The sequence below is a fragment of the Marmota flaviventris genome, chromosome 6, assembly GCF_047511675.1.
Source record: "Marmota flaviventris isolate mMarFla1 chromosome 6, mMarFla1.hap1, whole genome shotgun sequence".
NCBI lineage: Eukaryota > Metazoa > Chordata > Mammalia > Rodentia > Sciuridae > Marmota > Marmota flaviventris.
This window is the reverse complement of record NC_092503.1, coordinates 96,003,874-96,024,970: the sequence shown is the minus strand read 5'-3', so window position 1 is coordinate 96,024,970 and position 21,097 is coordinate 96,003,874. Positions and strand designations below refer to the sequence as shown.

At 33.2% G+C, this 21,097-nt stretch overlaps 1 protein-coding gene across 2 annotated transcripts in view; it reads right to left on the bottom strand.

The window, feature by feature from the left end:
- Khdrbs2 (KH RNA binding domain containing, signal transduction associated 2) overlaps positions 1-21,097 on the bottom strand; it is a 545,817-nt gene that overhangs the window by 140,455 nt on the left and 384,265 nt on the right. The window lies entirely within an intron of this gene.

The window sequence follows — 21,097 nt, the reverse complement described above, 5'->3', positions numbered from 1 at the left end:
ATGGGCAACATAATCATTATATATCACACAGGAGCAACAGCTACCCCAAATTTTTCTTGGAATGAATTTGGTTCATTTGTCATTTTTCTCTTGATTACAGATTCTACAGTTTGCTTATTACTTGGTAGATTTTTTTCTTAGTACAGGTGCAAATAAATCCTATCTAGTTCATTAAGTTTATTGATAATGTGAAGGTTGATGGCATATTAGAAATTAACCACTTGGTATTGAATTAACTAGTTTGTATCCTATCCTAATATTTTCTTGATTAACTACCTTTAAAAACCCTAATTTCTTATAGACTCCTTGAATATAGCATAGTATCACTAGATCTCTCATTAGCTAATGAGTTGAATAGAATTTTGACAAAGTTTCCTATAGTATTTGCTGAGAATAATGATTTACTTCATTGAAAATTATACTCTAATATTTTATTTACTAAAATATATTTGTTTTTAAACATAACTTAGAAGTTGCTTTTATTTACCAAAAATCATTCCATTTTAAAATATGCAAACTCCAAGTATACAAACCTCAAATTCTATTCCACATGAAAATCGAATGATCTCTAAAATAGGGAATTTAATAACTTCTCATTATATCAATTATGAACTTATTTTAACCATTAATTTGGTAAGTATAAGAGAATGTAGCTGTCCTTAGTACTGACTTTGGATTTCAATGGCCTGAAAAGTAATGTCCCTCAGAGAAATCAGGTTCTTTTCCCCTCTAATCTAAATCTTTCCCAAAGACACAGAAGGACCTTTCAATGAGATTCATAAAGCACTATTAATATGAATTACAGATCATGATTAAGCCTCTTTCAAATTTTATAGTGGATAAAGATCTCTTAAGATCTCCCTTGTGCTTCAAGGTTTATTAGAATTAATCTTAACCTTATGGTAGAAACATGGAATCACATGCTGCCCAGCTGGCACCATGGAAAAATTCTAAGGCTCATAGAATGGGATGAAGTGCCAGTATCTATTGACCATCTTAATTTAAATTAACCTATCTGCATTTTAGTTAGCTTAATCAGTCTGAACTTTTTAAAACACAATATTTTTAGATAAGAAGACTGGAGCCCATGAATGCTTTCTCAAATCTATGTTCCTCTGAGTAGAAGATTTGCCTCTGTTATCCTGAGGTCTAGTGAAAATTTGAAACTTATTAACTCTGCATTCAGGGTAGCCTCTCAGAGCCTCAATTTCCTTCTGGGTAGAATGGAGATTTGTATCTATATATTAACAGGTCCACTGGGAGGGTGAAATGAAAAAAAAATATATAAGTACCTAGTTCCAAAGCTGGTAAAAAGTCATGCTTTCAAATCATATCAGCTACCATTTAACAATTTCCTTTGATACCCAATTTTCAAACATCCCAAAGTCACTTTTATTAATCTTAACTAATTGCAGATACTAGTATTTAGGAAAAAGTGTAGTCATTTTTATTGCACCATTGAGAAATACATTTGTATTTATCATGAATAAATAATTAGCAGAGAGAAAATTGTTCTTTAAAAATTAGTTTATTTGAGTTTGAAGGCTTCTATTGATATTTCTAGCTTTATCAAGTAATGTGATGTTGATTTAGTGTCTGAAGAGATTATTTAATATAATTCATTTATAATTTACATCATTTATTACCAAGAGGGAATTTAAGCATCTGTTCTCTGAAAAGTTCAGAGTCAATCAGCATGGTCATATGACACAAAATTTATTTAAAATATATAAAGCTTTGTGGTTTTTTAGTAAAACTGAATTATTGCACTTTTAAGCACTAGTCTGTTTTCAGAATCTCAACTGCATAGAAGGGAGCTCAGGTCAACCTAGCTGAAACAATTATTGAAGGGAGGCTGAAGCAACACTTTTGGAAGAGGTTGTTGTAGGTTCCTTGGGGTGGGCTTAGACTAATAAGGTATCAGGGAGGTTTTAGAACATTGAATCCCATACCAAATCATCACTGTTAGGATTTGATTGCATCTTCCAGGCATGTGCTGGTTGGGAGAAAGGTATAATTGCCTATCTAAGAAATGGAACATGTCTGCTGAATGACCCTCTCATATAGCACCCAGCTACATGGTTGAAACCTCAGCTTTTCTCTCCTGTGCTATTGCAGGGGTCTCCCAAGTGGTTACTCTCTGTTATGGTCTATTGTACTCTACAATGTTTTTAGGAGTAACTACTATGCATAAATAAATACAAATTATATATATATTTTGCCTAACAACCTCTGATGGAAAAATGAGAAAATATATAACCTCCTTATGTTTAGTTGTCTTGAGTACACTAATATATGTGTTCTCTGCTAGGTAGCTGACAATCTGAAATCAGACTAGTGCATGAAATTGCAATAATTCAGTTTTCTAGAAAAACAAAAAACTGTCTATATTTTAAATTTGAATGTCATGATGGGCTAAATAGTATATACCCCATATTCATATTTTGGTGTCCTAATCACTAGTATCTCAGAACGTGAGTGTACTTGGAAATCAGGCTTTTAAAGAGGTAATCAGGACTAGAATCATTATAAGAAAAGGAGATCTGTCACATCAATGTTTATAGCACAATTCACAATAGCTAACTGTGGCGCCAACCTAGAAGTCCTTCAGTGGATGAATGGATTAAAAAATGTTGCATTTATACACAATGGAATATTATTCAGCACTTAAAAAGAACAAAATCATGGCATTTGCAGGTACATGGAAGACACTGAAGAAGATAATGCTAAATGAAATTAGCCAATCCCAAAAAACCAAATGCCAAATGTTTTCTCTGATATAAGGGGGGTGACTCATATTGGGGTAGGGAGGGAGACCATGTGAGGATTAGATTAATTCTAGATAGGGAAGAGGTGTGGGAGGGAAAGGGAGGGGGCAGGGGATTAGCAGGGATTGTGGAATGTGATGGTCATCATTATACAAAATACATGTATAAAGATTTGAATTTGGGGCCAACATACCTTATATACAGAGATATAAAAAATTGTGGCATATATGTGTATTAAGAATTATAATGACTGTATGTCCTCCTCTGAGAAGTGTCTGTTCAAGTCCTTGGCCCATTTGTTGATTGGGTTGTTTGTTCTCTTATTGTCTAATTTTTTGAGTTCTTTGTATACTCTGGATATTAGGGCTCTATCTGAAGTGTGAGGAGTGAAGATTTGTTCCCAGGGTGTAGGCTCCCTATTTACCTCTCTTATTGTTTCTTTTGCTGAGAAAAAACTTTTTAGTTTGAGTAAGTCCCATTTGTTGATTCTAGTTATTAACTTTGGTGCTATGGGTGTCCTATTGAGGAATTTGGAGCCCGACCCCACCGAATGTAGATCGTAGCCAACTTTTTCTTCTATCAGACGGCGTGTCTCTGATTTGATATCAAGCTCCTTGATCCATTTTGAATTCACTTTTGTGCATGGCGAGAGAAAGGGATTCAGTTTCATTTTGTTGCATATGGATTTCCAGTTTTCCCAGCACCATTTGTTGAAGATGCTATCTTTCCTCCATTGCATGCTTTTAGCCCCTTTATCAAATATAAGATAGTTGTAGTTTTGTGGATTGGTTTCTGTGTCCTCTATTCTGTACCATTGGTCCACCCACCTGTTTTGGTACCAGTACCATGCTGTTTTTGTTACTATTGCTCTGTAGTATATAGTTTGAAGTCTGGTATCGCTATACCGCCTGATTCACACTTCCTGCTTAGCATTGTTTTTGCTATTCTGGGTCTTTTATTTTTCCATATGAATTTCATGATTGCTTTCTCTATTTCTACAAGAAATGCCGCTGGGATTTTGATTGGCATTGCATTAAACCAATAGAGAACTTTTGGTAATATCGCCATTTTGATGATGTTAGTTCTGCCTATCCATGAACAGGGTATATTTTTCCATCTTCTAAGATCTTCTTCTATTTCTCTCTTTAGGGGAAAAAATGTTCAACATCTCTAGCTGTCAGAGAAATGCAAATCAAAACCACCCTAAGATACCATCTCACTCCAGTAAGATTGGCAGCCATTAGGAAGTCAAACAACAACAAGTGCTGGCGAGGATGTGGGGAAAAGGGTACACTTGTACATTGCTGGTGGGACTGCAGATTGGTGCAGCCAATTTGGAAAGCAGTATGGAGATTTCTTGGAAAGCTGGGAATGGAACCACCATTTGACCCAGCTACTCCCCTTCTTGGTCTATTCCCTAAAGACCTAAAAAGAGCATGCTACAGGGACACTGCTACATCGATGTTCATAGCAGCACAGTTCACAATAGCAAGATTGTGGAACCAACCTAGATGCCCTTCAATGGATGAATGGATAAAAAAAATGTGGCATTTATACACAATGGAGTATTACTCTGCATTAAAAAATGACAAAATCATAGAATTTACAGGGAAATGGATGGCATTAGAGCAGATTATGCTAAGTGAAGCTAGCCAATCTCTAAAAAACAAATGCCAAATGTCTTCTTTGATATAAGGAGAGTAACTAAGATCAGAGTAGGGACGAAGAGCAGGAGAAGAAGATTAACATTTAACAGGGATGAGAGGTGGGAGGGAAAGGGAGAGAGAAGGGAAATTGCATGGTAATGGAAGGAGACCCTCAGGGTTATACAGTGGAGGGGGTAGAGAGAGAGGAGGGGAGGGGAGGGGAGAGGTGGGGAGGGGGGAGGGTGGAGGATGGGAAAGGCAGCGGAGCACAACAGACACTAGTATGGCAATAGGTAAATCAATGGATGTGTAACTGATGTGATTCTGCAATCTGTGTATGGGGTGAAGGTGGGAGTTCATAACCCACTTGAATCAAAGTGTGGAATATGATATGTCAAGAAATTTGTAATGTTTTGAACAACCCACAATAAAAAATTAAAAAAAAAGAATTATAATGCAAAAAACGCGTACATGTATAAAGGCCTAAGTTGGCGTGAACATACTTTATATACAGAGATACGAAAAATTGTGCTCTATATGTGTAATAAGGATTAAAATGCATTCCACTGTTGTCGTGTATTTAAAAAATAAATAGATGTAATAAAAAAAAAGGAGATCTGAACACAGACAACATATAGAATGAGAGAGGACTATGCAAGGGCACAGCAAGAAGGTGGCCATTGGTCACTAGAGAGGTCTCAGAAGAAACCAACTTTCTGAGGTCTTGATCTTGGACTTCTAGCCTCAAGAACATCAAGAAAATAAATTTATAAATTTTAAGCCACCCATTCTGTGGGATTTTTGTTATGGTAGCTCCAGCAAATTAATGTAGTGTATTAAATAAAAATTTAATTATGCTTAAATTTTATTCCATATACACAACTATATCATTGAATTATAAAAGCAGTATATATTTTGATAGACAAGCAAAGGATATTAATATACAATTTATAAAATAACTATTATTAGTGTATAATTATGAAAAAGTCTACCCCTTGTATTAATCAAAAAACTGTAAAACTGAATAACATTGACTTTATTACCTATTAATGATTTTTAAATTTTAATTATTTCTGATAATAACCACTGTGATTAATGAAGGTCAAATCTATTACTGGTGGCAATCCTATTTGGTAAACCTTTATGGAAAATGATTATTTTGTGAAGAGATTCAACAAGAAAATAAAATATACTGTGACCCAGTAATACCACTTTTTAAAAGTGGTTTATAAAAATAATCTTAAAAACTTAGTGTCAGTAGTATGTGTGTGTGTGTGTGTGTGTGTGTGTGTGTGTGTGAGAGAGAGAGAGAGAGAGAGAGAGAGAGAGACAGAGAGAGAGAGGAAAGAGAGATAGGAGGGAAAACAGGAATTATGCTTACTTTTCTTTATTGAAATATTATTTGTTATGATAAAAAATTAAAAGCCATCTAGATATGTGATAACAGTATATTAAGAATCACTTTAATCTTAATTCTGCCCATGACACCCAATCATTTAAACCAGAACAATCCATTCAAATGCCAAAGTCCTATTTCCTCCATCCTTGAATACAGGTGCACATGTACCCATACACATGTACACACACTTTTTGGATATTGATTTGCTGCCTTAGGATCATTAGTTGATTATAAAGGTTCCTCTATCTTTGGCTTTATCACGTGTGGTATCTCTTTTCTGACCTTGACTTTGGATTTAGCCTTCCTCTATGGATTCAGCTTTAGAATCCTCTCTTTCTTGGGCTTTATGTTGGTCCAGTAAGCTACTGATTATGTTACAACTTTCTAGAATTATCCCTAAATCTATTCAGGGAGCTTGTGTTAACAAGTTTATTTTTACTCATCAGCATCACACTTTATGGACATTATATATGTTTATCACATAATTTAATAATTTATAAGCAGCAAAAAAATTTCAGACTATGCTATCTTGTGGAAAAATAATTATAAAAATAGTGTTATATATTAGCTCTGAGACCAAAAACCTAGTCATGGTGCTGGGGGTGGGGGGTGGGGCGGAAAGGAAGGAAAAACACTAAAAGATTAACAAGGGACTTTGTCTTCTCCTTCCTTTCATCCTGCTGACATTGGGAAATTTGACGACTATAAAAATGTTTTGAAAAGCAAAGGTTACTTAAACAATTTTCATTTGATATTTCAACTCTAGTAAAAGTAGAAACATTTTATATTTGTAGGATTTTGTTTCTATCTCCAGTAGGATTAGGTTCAGTAGAAAGAAATGTAAAACCCCAAGTAAAGTAGCTTTAAAAAGATGAAATTTCATTGCCTTTTCAGGTATAAATCAATCTTGATGGTTTGGGGCCAAGGCCAATGAGTTTCTCCCAACATCAACTCCTTCTACTGTGGTTGCAGAATCTTACATGACTTTGACCTCAAAATCCATGGCAATGGCATATCTGCTTTTCAGGAGAGTATGTCAAAAAAATGGAAAGAAAAGATAGAGGATCTGTTATACAGTTCTTAGAAAAAGTGTTTTAAAAATTTCTATGAACATTCTACATTGACCAGATGTTAGTCTCATGTCTCCACCTACCTAGCTGCAAGGAAGTCCAGAAAATCTAGCCTCTACTCTGTGTTCCCAAGGTCACAGCTATATCTCTATTCTTTGAAAGAGTTACTGACAGGAGAACTCATCATACTATGTCAAGGATTTCAAAACCTTTGAAATACAGAGATACAATAAGTTGTATATAATTTTCTTCTCTCCATGGAAAGTTTACTATATTCCAGATATTTCTTATGGTTCTTTGTTCTGTTAACATTTCCCTTGACATGTACAATTTTGATTTAAATTTCTTAGTTGTTTCAAAAGTTTTTGTTCATTTTTTTCTCTTGTTCTTTAAGGTATGCGTTTTATAAATTAAATATTTATTTAAAAGTGCAGCAAAATTGTTTTGTAGGTTTTTTAAAGAGAAATAAATATATAAAATATATGAAATTCCATTTGTATACTTTTTTCTTATAGTACTATAATTATTACATTGCCAATTATCTTGAATGAGAAACGGAATGAGGTATTATGATTTTGATATCAGTAAAAAAATGTTTTAAAAAACCAAATATAATTTGAGCAACAATTGAGCTTGATGAAACAAAAAGAGAACTTACTTTGCAAAAAATTATTCACATGTCACTGTTCTAAAACTTGTTTTAATCAAAACTTGAATTTTTCTTTTACTTTTTAGGTATCAGGGATATTGAACCCAGGGGTATTTAATCACTGAGTAACATCACTAGTCCTTTTCTATATTTTATTAAGAGATAGGATCTCACTAAATTGTATAGGGCCTTGCTAAATTGCTGAGGCTGGCTCAGAACTCACAATCCTCCTGCCTCAGGCTCCCATGCTGCTAGGATTACAGATGTGTGCCACTGTGCTTGGCTCAAAACTCAATCTACTCCCTTTTAAAAACATTAAGCTTTATATATTTAAATCTCTAAATACCAAAGTTGTTCATAGAATTAGTTGCTTTTCAAGATGAACCCAGAGTGAAATGAACTATAATAATTTTTAGGGCTGGGTTGTAGCTCAGTGGCAGAGCACTTTTCTAGCATGTGTAAGGCACAGTGTTTGATTTTAGCATCACATACAAATAAATAAATGAATAAATAAAATAATATTAATTTTTAAGGAGAAAAAAAATTGTCTTTATAAAATAAAAAGGTAAGAGATATTCAACAAAACTTTGAAGATCTTTTTTTTAACTTAGGGAAATTTTAATTAGTTGAACAAGTCTCTTGAGGTGTATGCTAAGTTTTGGATTTAATGATGCAAGAGGCATTGAAAGGACATATTGTACTGTGTGCTGCAAACCAGAAAGGGAAGGAAACTTCAGAAGAATTGTCTCTTCATATCAGTTAATCTGCATGCACATGAATGACTAACACAAATCCCCAAAGTAATGACAAAAAAATTAATCTCCACTTAGATTATTAACTATTTAATAATCTTAAGAGGCTTATATTTATTAACAAGCATGATTGAATGACATACTCCCTTAGTTTACACAGTGACTATCTGAATGCTGGGTGAGGAGGCACTTGTTCTCAGTATCTTCCATCCTGACTCCTCCTGGAGGCATTATTAGGAGACATATCATATCCTTTGATGGATTAAGACCAATCGCATCAGTGGTCCCATATGATACATTTTAAAGATGCTATATCTGTTAAATTGTTAAAATCATTTGGCTTTTGTCAATTTTTGAAGAACAATTATCATGTAGGGAGTAAGTACAAAGATTCTGGAATCAGAATAGTTCAAATTTCAGCTGTGCCAGTTACTAGCTCTTTTACCCTTTGTACTTTACTCATGTGCCTTAGTTTCTCCATCTTTAGAATAGTAATAATAATGATAATAATAATTGTACATACCTCATAGGGTTTCTTTGAGAGGTGATTTTATATGAGTGTGTGCATCAATGTGTGCTAGTAATTGTGGCATATAAAATTATAACCCCTTGATATAACCTGATTTCAGCCTAGCTGAAATTGCTAGTTCTAGGCACACTGTCAGGTTCAATATCAAGTATTGTCTACTTCTGTTTGTTTTCCTTATAGCCTGGGAAAGACACTTAGTCCACACAAATTCAACATAGAGGTTCAAGAGCACTCCATGAGCTGGGGCAGTGTCAAAAGGAAAGTGTCCCAGCCTCTTATGGTAGGACAATTTTGAGGTATCTTCCACATCATTCCCTGGAGTCTCCAGTGAGGATGGGTCCTCGTTTCCCATAGTAGGAAATTGTCTCTGTACACCCTTGATAATACTGCTGTTTCCCATTCCACTCAGCCTACTCCTTTCTTAAAAGGTGATCCTTTCTTGGGATCACCTCTTAAATAAACAACACACTAAAATTCTTGCTTCTGGGGGCTGGGGTTGTGATTCAGTGATAGAGCACTTGTCTCACATGTGTGAGTCATTGGGTTCGAGTCTCAGCACCTCATATAAATAAATGAATAAAATAAAGGTCCATCAAAAACTAATTTTTTTTAAAAAAAATTCTTGCTTCAGGCTCAATTTTGACAGATAGGATGATGACAATGAGGATGACATTCATTTTAAGTCATACCTGTGATTTTTGCCCACTACCTTCTAGTCTTATTGTCTTTTAATTTCTGTTACTATGTATGGTTAACTCTTATATTATTTTTCCCATCTATCTAATATTTAATATTAAAATTTTACAGCATGTGCTTTCATTCTTCATTTACTGTTTAAAACTGACTGCCCCTAATCTTTGTATTGTACATGGTATTAACACTGAGATCCTGTACTGTGTCCTTGTACTTTAGTATGTAAGCTCCACTGCTTGTAAGAAAGAGAACAGATAACACTAATTTCCCTGAAACCTGCTGGCTATTGTATTACCCTCATAATAATACCAAGAAAGTCTTCTTTATTTTTACCTCTTTGTAATAATCTTTTATTTATTTATTAAGAGCAGAAGACTGAGTCTGAAGGAAGTTTAAATCTTTATAAACCATTTAAAAGTCTTATGAATGTTTTTTAATTTATATGAAAATAGAAAAAAACAACTTTTCAATATGATTTTTTTTTAAAAAGCTCATATTATATTTGCTTTATTTTGAAAGACAATTATGAAGTGTTTCTTACTTTTTAAAGTAAGTTTTATTTGGGGAAATTTCTTTTGCTTCTTAGGTTTTGCAAGAACGTGAAAGATTTAGAAGGTAGATTTAGAAGAAGGTGTCTTTCTAGGCTACTGAGTTAGGGTGTTATTTTGTAAAACCATCATATTTTGCCCTCTGTTTTTCTGTAGGTGCACAAGTGTATTTTTCTGCTAAGACTTCAGCAGCAATCACTTTTATGACCTGCAGGCACTTAAGGAGGTCAAGGTACACTTCTGGGATTGTTGGAGATAAAGTGGAGCCCAGTAATACAATGCAGTAGTTTTACTAATCCTTCTGTTTTGACAAATAGTGCTAGTAGATTGTCTTAAGATAAAAAAAAAAAAAAGTTTCTTTGTCCAGAATATGAGAACAATTATAAAAGGGAAGTCCCTGATCTCATTCACATATTATGCTGATGAGCCCAATGCCAATTTGAAGAATACAACTTAAAAAGTATTCTTGCTTTGGGGCACATTTAATTTGGTGATCATATAGTAATTCCAGTAATAATAATTCCCGTCAAATAGACTTGCATTAAGTAGCCAGCCTTCCTGAAGTTTCTTTTTTTTCATGGATTTCAGTAATTTTCTGAATTACATATTACAGGAATAAATAAAGAATTTATATGTTGGATACATCTTGAATATAATCATCTACTGTATGACCAATGTATTTCAATATATAATTTTAATACTAAATTTGAAAGAATTATTAAACATCTTTCTGAAATTTCCATGGCTTTATTATAATATTCCTTTTTATATGTCACCCACATAATGATATCTATTGCTTAAAAATGATCACAAAAGATCATCTGAATTCATGATAATGAATAGGCATGTATGAAAGAGAGATTGAAAGAAATATCATATCTATATATAGTTTATTTTCTTCCCAGGTCTCCTCAAATTAATTTTCTCTGGACTCTAGTAGAACCTATAATCAATCTTTCATGGCTAATGAAAAACATACTTATTTAATACATAATCACAAATAATAATTAAAATTGACATAATATTTTTAAGAAAAGGCCATGATAGTAATATCTGATACTGATGCCAGCATGAGTCCCAGAAACTCATATACACAGAGCTTTCCTTTGTAGCTCTTGGAATTGATTGAACTGTATGATCTCATAAACTTCACACAGGGCACTGCCAAGGTGATTATAAATCATTGGTGGCAACTCCTGCTCTCTATAATATCTTGAAATTCTTGGTATCCCATAAACTCTTTTATTAAAAAAGATCCAAGTACAACATGATGAGAGCTTTTCAGACAGTAAATCATATACTTATATGTATATGATAAATATATTTGACTTGCTAAATGCACTATTTAAAATTTATTTTATATTATGATATGTCATATCCTGGCACATCATATCATAAGATATCATATCATGTTAGATTTTTAGAACATGTAAAATGTTGTGGGTCAAATAACATGGATTCATCATGAAGAATAGAGAATAAGGAATTCCTCAGTAACCTGAAATGATTATAAAGTGTGATTTCAGAGGTTTTAACGAGTCCAAGGTCTTCTCAATGAATGGGCTTATCCATGCTGCCAAATGGAGATACTTACTATTAACAGAAAGAAAATGTACTTTTGGGAGAGAGAACATTTAACTAAAGAAAGCTGGTGAATAACAAGATAATGATGAAGCAAGAAAATAGAACACAAATGGGTAAATCTTTAAAAATTCATATAAAACTATCAATTCAATATCTAAATTTAGCAAGAGACTAAAAATTACTGAATAATAGTGTGTGATTTACTGAATAATAGTGTGTGATTTAGAGAAATATTAGAATCAAAGCAATCTTGAGTTCCTTATGATATTCAGAAGGTAGTTTAAAATATTGAGAGGTTGTATATTTTGATAACTGTAATGCATGCAGGTCCAAATATATAGACCCCAAATATCTTTTAATTATTTACGTTAATAAGAAGCGTGAGCAATATTCCTGGATATTGTGTTAATATAAAAATGTAATTGTTATAAAATAAAAAATAAACAGACTATGTTAACAATTTTAAAGGTTATCATGTATTAAAGCAATAAAAAATAAGCCATCAAAGCCTGAAATATGTGAAAGAGACATAGAAATACATGGAATTTTATTGAAAAGAATTAAAAAGGTGTTAAATAAAGAGAAACAGAGATGCTACATATAGGTACAGGGAATTCAATATCATGAAGATATTGTTTCCCAAACAAGATATAAATTCAATTTATATGACAGAAGCAAAACCAAAGGAAACTAATATGGTCCTGAGGAAAAAGAGGAATCAAAATGCCTTGTATAACTAGATATCAAGATTCAATGAAAAAACTATGAAAATTAAGTTGGTCCTTACTGGCCAGAAAGAAAAGCAGACAGCTGGGAAACTGATCCACAGATAAAAGCCTGCCATATGAAAGAGCTGGTTTTGCATGTTTATGGGAAAAAAATAGAACATTGAGTGCATTGCACCCATGTAGTCAGTGATTTAGAAAAAGAAGAAAATGAAACCTAAGTCTCTTCATAGACCATACATAAAATCTTCTGATGAATTAATGTGGAATGAAAAACAGTACCGTTTCTAATAGGAAAACTTAGGAGAAAGGTTTTATGACCTTAGAAGAGAAAATGATTTCTTTTTTGTTTTTAATTTTAATTTTTTTATTTGTAGTGAACATGATACATATATATATATATATATATATATATATATATATATATATATATATATATATATATATTATATGGTGCTGAGGATCAAACCCAGTGCCTCACACATGCTATGCAAGGGCTCTAACACTGAGCTACAATGAAAACGATTTCTTTATTCAACACAATAATTATATTCTGTAAAAGGAAAACTGAAAAATTCTACCACATTAAATTAGTATCTCTATGGATTAAGCATCATAAAAGGTAGTAAAATGATGGAATCAGAAATCAGTGGATGATTTTTAACCAGAAATGAAAAAATGTTATCATATGTAGTTCTTTATAGATGTATAAAGAACTATTATGGATAAATGCAAAAGGTAAAGAACCCAATAGAAAAACAGGAAAAAGTCATGCAAGCATTTCTCAGGAGAGGAAACAGTAATGTGCAATAAATACATGAAAATGTAAGGAATCTTTTAGTAATCACAAAATGCAAATTAAAACCACAATACAATTTAATTTCATATTTAGCTAGATGGCATGAATGTAGATTAATAAGGAGCACAGTGATACACAAGGTAATGTATCTGCTTAGAAGAATAATTTACTTTTTAAAAATTGTACATTCCTATTCCCCATGACCCAGCATCAACAAGGAAGCCCAAAAAGGTTCATAAAAGCAAAAATATGAGAAGCTATCCAAACGTTTATATACAACAAATTCTTAGAATTCTGGTACACTCATCAGTGAAAATGAACAAGTTACTGCTAAATGCATCAACATGTTAAAAATTAAAATAAGAATATGCTCAGTTGTAGTTCCATTTTGGAGGATAAATTAGAAATAGATACATAGGGGGTTTTCAGAGTTGTAATGTTTTATTTATCTGTGTGATTTATGTGTAATTATTTTATGAAAATTATATTCTTTAGTCCATATACTTTAATGATATAGACCTTTATAAGCATGAATTTTTTCACAGTAATAATAAGGGAAGAAACTGTTAGGCTAATGGGATTATTGCATTTTTAATTTTTGAAAAATTGTCTTTGATTATATAATATTATTTTTATACTAAATACCAGAGGAATTGCTTCATTCATGTGGCATTTTTTCAGATAACAATTAGTAGCATCCATTACTCATATACACAAAGACTAATAGTAAATGTCTTCACCTTCAAAATAAATGCTGAGAATTAACTTTTTTGATGAAATCTAATGTTTAATACTTTTTTCCCCCTCAGGTTAACTGGACAAGAATTCATATTAATTAGAATAGCCAGCAGAACATGTACAAATTCAGGTCAGAAATTAAGTATTTACTCCCCCTCCTACTTCATGTGTGTAGTTTTTGCCCCTAGTATATCAAAACCAGTAATTGCTACTATGCAAATACTCTATCTGGTGGTCAGTAAGTAGTCAGTATTTTCTTAGGTGCCTCTTTGTCTTTGTGTTTCCCAGCTCTGTTGAACCTGGTAGAGAACTCTGTGAGCTATGAGAATATTCAGCTCAAAATAGGTAATGAGATAAGCTTCCCATCCAAATGTATCTGAAAGATCTTAGTGAGGAGAGACAAGTTCATCTAAACAATCAAATCTAAACAACCAAGAACGAGGTGGTTAGGTGAAACAGGCACTGCGTCACCTCTCCTGCCACACTGCCCTCCCAGGAGTCCTATGGGAATCTGGTCAGAATTGATGTCAGGATTTAAAAGCTTCTGGGATTTCTTAAATCCTCATTAACATGACAGGAGTTTCATATCTCTTCTAACTGCCTGATCAGACTGATAAAAGCCAGTCACTTAACTATCATTTTATTAACCACTATTTGTAAAACAGTGTAGACAATAAGTGACAATAATCCTAGAAAATTTTCAGCTATGCACAGGTTAGCAGCAGAGACAGGACCATAGGTAACTAACTCCACTAAAGACGAACTGAACATTGCTTTTTAAGGTGTTAGCTGAGGAATGGAAGTGTGAATTCTGAAAGGGAGAACTGATCCCTTAGAAGTAAATGTGTGTCTGTGTGTGAGTGGGTTTAGAAGATAGAAAGAATTACGTGCAGAGTAAAAACAGGTAAACATGGAAACACATATAATGCTCTAGGCATAGATAACAGATCCAGATGAAGCTGGAGTTTACAGAATCAGGATGCAAGTGGGGAGACAGGGATATGGAGCAGGAAGTAAATCCTGTCCATGAAAGTCCAGGACCACAGTAAGAAAACAAACAAAAGCTTATAAGTGTGTTACAGGTCCCAATAACTGAGGTCATTTTAATCTGCTTCACTTAGACCCCTCTCTTGAATGAAGATGATGCTCTTCAGAAACTGTACAACCAGCATGCTTAGGACTGGTTCAGTCTTAACTGAGAAATCAGTCTCAATTATATCTGTATGACTGCCTGTCCTCAGCCCAGGGACTCCTTGAATGAAGGACTCCACGTTTCCATAAAGTATTATGTCTATCCTTTCACTGTATTTTGTCATGACCATGACAAGTTATTAAAATTAACATTCTAACAGCCATGAAATACAAATAACACTTTCCACCCTTTCATGTTAACTTGATAATTATTTTTATGTTCATAATAATTAACTATATATTAATTTATTTCTGAAGGCAAACTATCACATTTGATTATGACTCTCCAATTTTATATTTAATAATTCCCTTATTATATTTATATATTAAATTATTATATACTTTTATTGTATGATTAATGGTTTTGATTTTTTTCCTGCTGATTTTCTGTGAAGTTGGGAAAATCAAAATCAGGTGTCTTCCTCTCAGCTTTTAAAAAAATACCATTGAGGATGACATTATTTTTTTATTTGTTGGTGTACGTGGAGTATCCTGAAGCAAGACTAGTTGACAAATAAATGACCTGCTTGAAAGATTAGGTTTTGGAACATCTTCCAATTCCTCACTTTATGGCCTCCAAATCATTACCTTGAAATTCAGTTGTTCCTTCTCTGCCTTACTGATTGCTGAAGTCTCTAAGTGGCCTTAATGTCAAATCTAAGGTGCTAAATTTTATAACAAGATCAATTTCCACAACATTTTTACTGCCAAATACATTTTTTAAAGGATGCATTAAATTTGAGTCTGTCTACAGCATGATGGCTAACAGGTTCTTTCAGAGGAAAACAAGCAGTGCACTTGTGTGAATATTTATCTGACAGTAGCTTACAATACTATATTATTACAGATGGCAGGGACATAGCACTACCAGTGAGGTGACACAGAAGAATTTATCATCACAAGTAGGTAGCTTTATAGAATATCGGTATTACTGTGCCTACATTCTTCTAAAAAATATGAGGACCCAAGCTCATTTATCATTTAGCAAGACACTCACCTGCACAGTGCCTCTATCACCTAGCCTTCAGAAGCTCTGCTGAAAATGAGATTTTTTTTTCTTTAATAGTATTCAGTTGTTGCAGTGAGCAATTTGGCAGTGTGCTGTATAATATATGTATATTTAAATTAAAAGGGTGATAGGGGCTTGAAAGGAAAATAATTCTATGCAAACTGCCATCTCTGAGAACCAACAGAGTAAATTCAATATGTTTTTATATAATGTTTTGTTCCAGTTTGGCATGCAGCCCCAATGAAGAAAGAAAATCAGTGGCCTCAGGTGAAACACTAAAATTAAAATTCCAGGGGATACTTTTTCCACCACTGTGTACATATTTTCCTTCTAAATTTGATTTTGGTAACTATTATGAGACTGAAAATACACATTAGACCAGGAGATGAAAAAATGTGTCCTATGAGCTAAATCTGTTTTTTTTTTAAACAAAGTTTTATCAGAAAATACTTACTCTTATTGATTAGCATCTTGTAAATGACTGCTTTTGTGTAATAAGTGCAGAGTTGAGGGTCATAATAGAGACTGTACTGCTCAGGAAGCCAAAAATATTTGATATCTGATTCTTTATAGGCAAAGATTGCTGCTTCCCACATTGGACCACCAGTCTCTCTTTAAATATTCTGGTTTTGGGTTGGCTGAAGGACTCCAAGGAACAGAAAGATAGGAATCCAGAGGCATGGGACTGCCTTGACAATATATCAGAAAGAAAGAAATTACATGATTCCTATAGAGTGCTTTTAAAATGCTTTCCTAGGAATATAAATAGCAAATTCAATGGATGACTTATAGAAGAGGTGCTTAGAAATTAAGAAGCTCTGGTGCCTCCTCTCCTGTCTTTCTCCATTTCACTTGGTCCCTGTGCCTTCCTCCTTTGACACAACTAGTGACATATCCTCAGAGGATTGAAGCACACACACAGATCCACACTGCTCCCCTGAGGAGCTGCAAGGTTTCTGCAAAGAGAAATTTAATTTCTGACAAATAATAATGATATAAATTACTTAAAAAAAAACCCCGCTTCCTATTATGCAACTGGAGCAGGGGCTAAAATTGCCTTTGACAGATGGGTGCCTCTAAAAAAATACTGTACAAACCACTGTGTTATAGTGATATTATGTTTTAAACATCTCTTTAGAAAGTGGTTCAAGCATTTGGCTGAAAAGAAATTTTTAGTCATTATGTGATTATACCATGTTGTTTTACTTACAGTAAAAAATGATATTAGTTTTCACTTTTAAATCTTTCTGAATTTCCTTTAAATGTTGTGTGTTTTCATAAAAAATTCTCTAACATGTTTCCTAACTGAAGCTCTTTATCATGATGAGAATGAATTGAGAAATAAGATTTATAGTAAAAAAGACATGTGATAAAGTAATATTGAATAGCATTTTATTGTTAGATTCTATAAAATGTCTTACAAAATGACCACATCCCGTAATTAGTTTCAGTTTTGTCCAATTAATTACTACATCTTCCATACCATCTTCTATTGTGTTATGTATTCCATTCCTATTTCGACTCTCACTTAAGTTTCCAGAGGGATTTTCTGTCTCTGCTACCTACCTGCTCCATGGCTTGCTGCCATGCACAGCCACATTAATCTTTAGGAAGTATAGCTTTTCTCGAATGTCTTGGAAACATTCAACCAGTGCCCAATAGCAATCGATTTAATTATGAAACTCTCTTACAGGAAATTTTTTCAACCACTCATTTTATTCCTCTTGTCCCATCTCATCATAGCCCCTGCCAGACCTTATTTTTATGTGTCTTCTATAGTCCAAGTAGATTTGTTAGGTGGTTCTTTGAAGTATTTTACTCATTTCCTTTGTCCTCATCGGCAATGGACTCTGCAAATGATACTTTTGCTGGCTTCTCCAGAGATATAACAGTATGAACTGGAGCTGGACTGCTTGCTTTAAAATGCCAGCTCTTTTGCTGGTTGCCTGTGTGCAAGCTTTCATATCTAGGACAAATATAGCACTTAATGCACACAAACACCAAGAAGATAAATTGAGTCTATAGGTGTAAAGTACTTAGACAAACACCTGCTCTGTATTGAGTACTATACTGTTATAACTTAGGGGCTATAAGCACTGCCCTTCGAATAAAACTTGTAAGTTCTGGCTCCGCTGCTTACTGACTAGATAATTTTGTCATGATACTTAGATTCTCTAAACCTCAGTTTCCACAGTTTTAAAATGGCATGTTAAGATGAAACTAAAAATGAATAAATATGGAATGAATATAGATATAGACATCAACTTATATGGCACTACAACCCAAATGTTTATAAATATGAGAGTGAATATAGACAAGCTGGCATAAAATTCAGACTTAATAAAGGTCAATGAAAAAAAAAAGATTATTGCAAAACTAAATGCTGAAGGCAAAGAACTTTACATGCTGTGTAGATCACAATAAGTAATCAATTGTATTAGTTCCTTACACAGCAGTAAAGTTATTATTACAAATATTGTTTTGGTTGCTACTTTTACTATTCTAAACTTCTAAAGAACTTGTGTGTATATCTACCTGTGCCAGTCATTTCTATCCTGAGCATTATTTTCACTTTATCAAATAGATAGCATTAGCCCTAATCAGTTTGACCTTTCTGAGTCAGAACAAAGCAAACTTAAAAAGTCCATATATGTTTAGTTTAGTGGGATTTCCAGGTGGTGTCATAACTACTTCATACTCAGTTTATGAGGTAGATCAGGAGAGTATTAGCATTTATCTATCAATGGAGACTGGAGTCCTTTCTCACTAATCATTTTCCACTGTGTACATGTGAGCTGTGTTTTTTCCTGAAGTGCCATCTGTTGCCCTATTAGAGCCATGGCCTTTGTCATTTATAAATTTATATTCACTAAGGTGTTAACTTTGAATACAAACTAGTCTGGCTTAGTGCTATCAAGCTGATAAATGTATCTAATTCTTTGACCCTAAAATTCATTAATAGAAAAACAAAAGAGTGTACTCTTAATTTTATTATTGTGAGATTATGATGCAAAAGCTCTAATGTACAAAAGACACATTATCAAGATGAGCAGTTTTATCCCTTACTTCTTCTGAAGCTCCTGTGAAAATTAGCATAATATAGAATAAATAGTCAATGTTAAGGTGGATTTAATCAAATAGCAGAGTTTACTTTATTTTAATATGCCAAGAACTATAAGGTTTCTGCTAATTATATTTACTGTGTAAATTTAGGATTTTTTTAATTTTGCTTGTTATCTGTTTTTATTCCTGGTTAAAATCTCATTTGCAAGTGAAAAAATATTAATTAACAATAAGCAATCTCATAAAACTAAAGGCTACACTTTCATCTTCTTATAATATTATGTATGCAAAAGAAAGAAGCTGGAATTTCATCCTTTGGGCAACAGGGAGAGGTTGCTGTTTTTAACAAAGAAATGTTTCGATGAATTTACCATTTTAGGAAAACAAATATTAATTTACCATTTGAAGCAAAGTAAAAAAAGACAAAATATGACTTTCAGATTTCTGAAGTTCAACTCAATAGAAGTGGAAAGAATCCTAAATTAGGAGATGTTTGATGAACTCCGGTTCAGAAGCATGGTTGTAAGAGGTGAGGTATTTTTGAACAGAAAGATCAACAAATAATTGGAGACACTCTAATACATCAATAGAGAAAGTTGATATTTAAAATAGTTTTGGAGAGGAAAGCTGAAATTGAAGTGTTATGATAGTCCTAGAAGGAGCTTAAAATAGATTTTTAAAAAAGTGGGGGATGGTATATAGCCTGGATATAACTTGTTAGTTTGAAAAGAAATTTAATGAAAATTATTTTCTATGAGGAGGAGATTTGATAGATTTATTTTAGGTTAATATGTGCTGCTTTAAGTTACATAAGAAAATCATAACATTTTCTCATTTAAAAAATCTTAAGATGTAGTCATATAGTGAAATATATTTTTGCTTAATTATATTTAGAGTTCTATGCATATAATTCTGTCCTGTAGCAGATATATTGCTTAAAACACTTAAGCTTACATTAGAAGTACAAAACAGAATAGATGCATTTGGTAAAGTTTGGTTTCAAACACTGAAACAGAGTTGGTTTCTGTTTCACGAGTAAGGGATTATTATTTTTTTTCCTTTTTACCTATTAAATCCCCAGAAATATATCCTAGAACTATCTCCTATCTCTGGATATGTCTTCTTTCAAACAGTAAATTATACTTGTGACTTTACAACTGTAACTCTGTACTTCTGGGTGTAGTCTTAGAAACAAGTGGCAGAGTATGTGGGGAAAGGACACTCTTATATGATGTCTACACTCTGGTTTCCAGGAAGAAACTACTCCAATAACTAGGATCCCCTTTTATTTATTCTCTAGACAAACATTTGCATGTTTAGTGTCAGTAAGTAAGATGAAATAGAGAATGTGTGTGTGTGTGTGTGTGTGTGTGTGAGAGAGAGAGAGAGAGAGAGAGAGAGAGAGAGAGAGAGAGAGAGAGAAGAGAGAGAGAGACTCCAGTCTTCTGGGGAGACAAGACAAAATAGAGAAATTTGGGCTACATGAACCTCATTGGTAGATATGCTTGGAATGAGGGCTCACACACTCTCATCTGCCATCTTCTCAGTCTGTTTCATCTAAATTTTAGAAAAACTTGAAACGCTACTCCACATAGGTGCCAGATGATGGATCTAGTGACTTGGAAGACACATGAGTGAGTACATTTGTGTTTTTCTCCCCCTCCCTGTGATAATGACTAGAAAAAATGTGTTTAGGGAAAGTTAGAAAAAGTGTGTGACTTTAGTTCAGTTAACTCTCTGAACCTTGATTTTGTTTTTTTACCATTAAAATAAAATAGTGGAGTGGATAAGATACTTTTATAATATTCAAATATATGATGGCCTTTTGTATTCAGGAGCTTCACTATAAATAAATTCCATATAAATATATTCAATAAAAATGATGGAGATAGATAGATAGATCATGTTCAACTCTATACAGATGTGCCAGATCA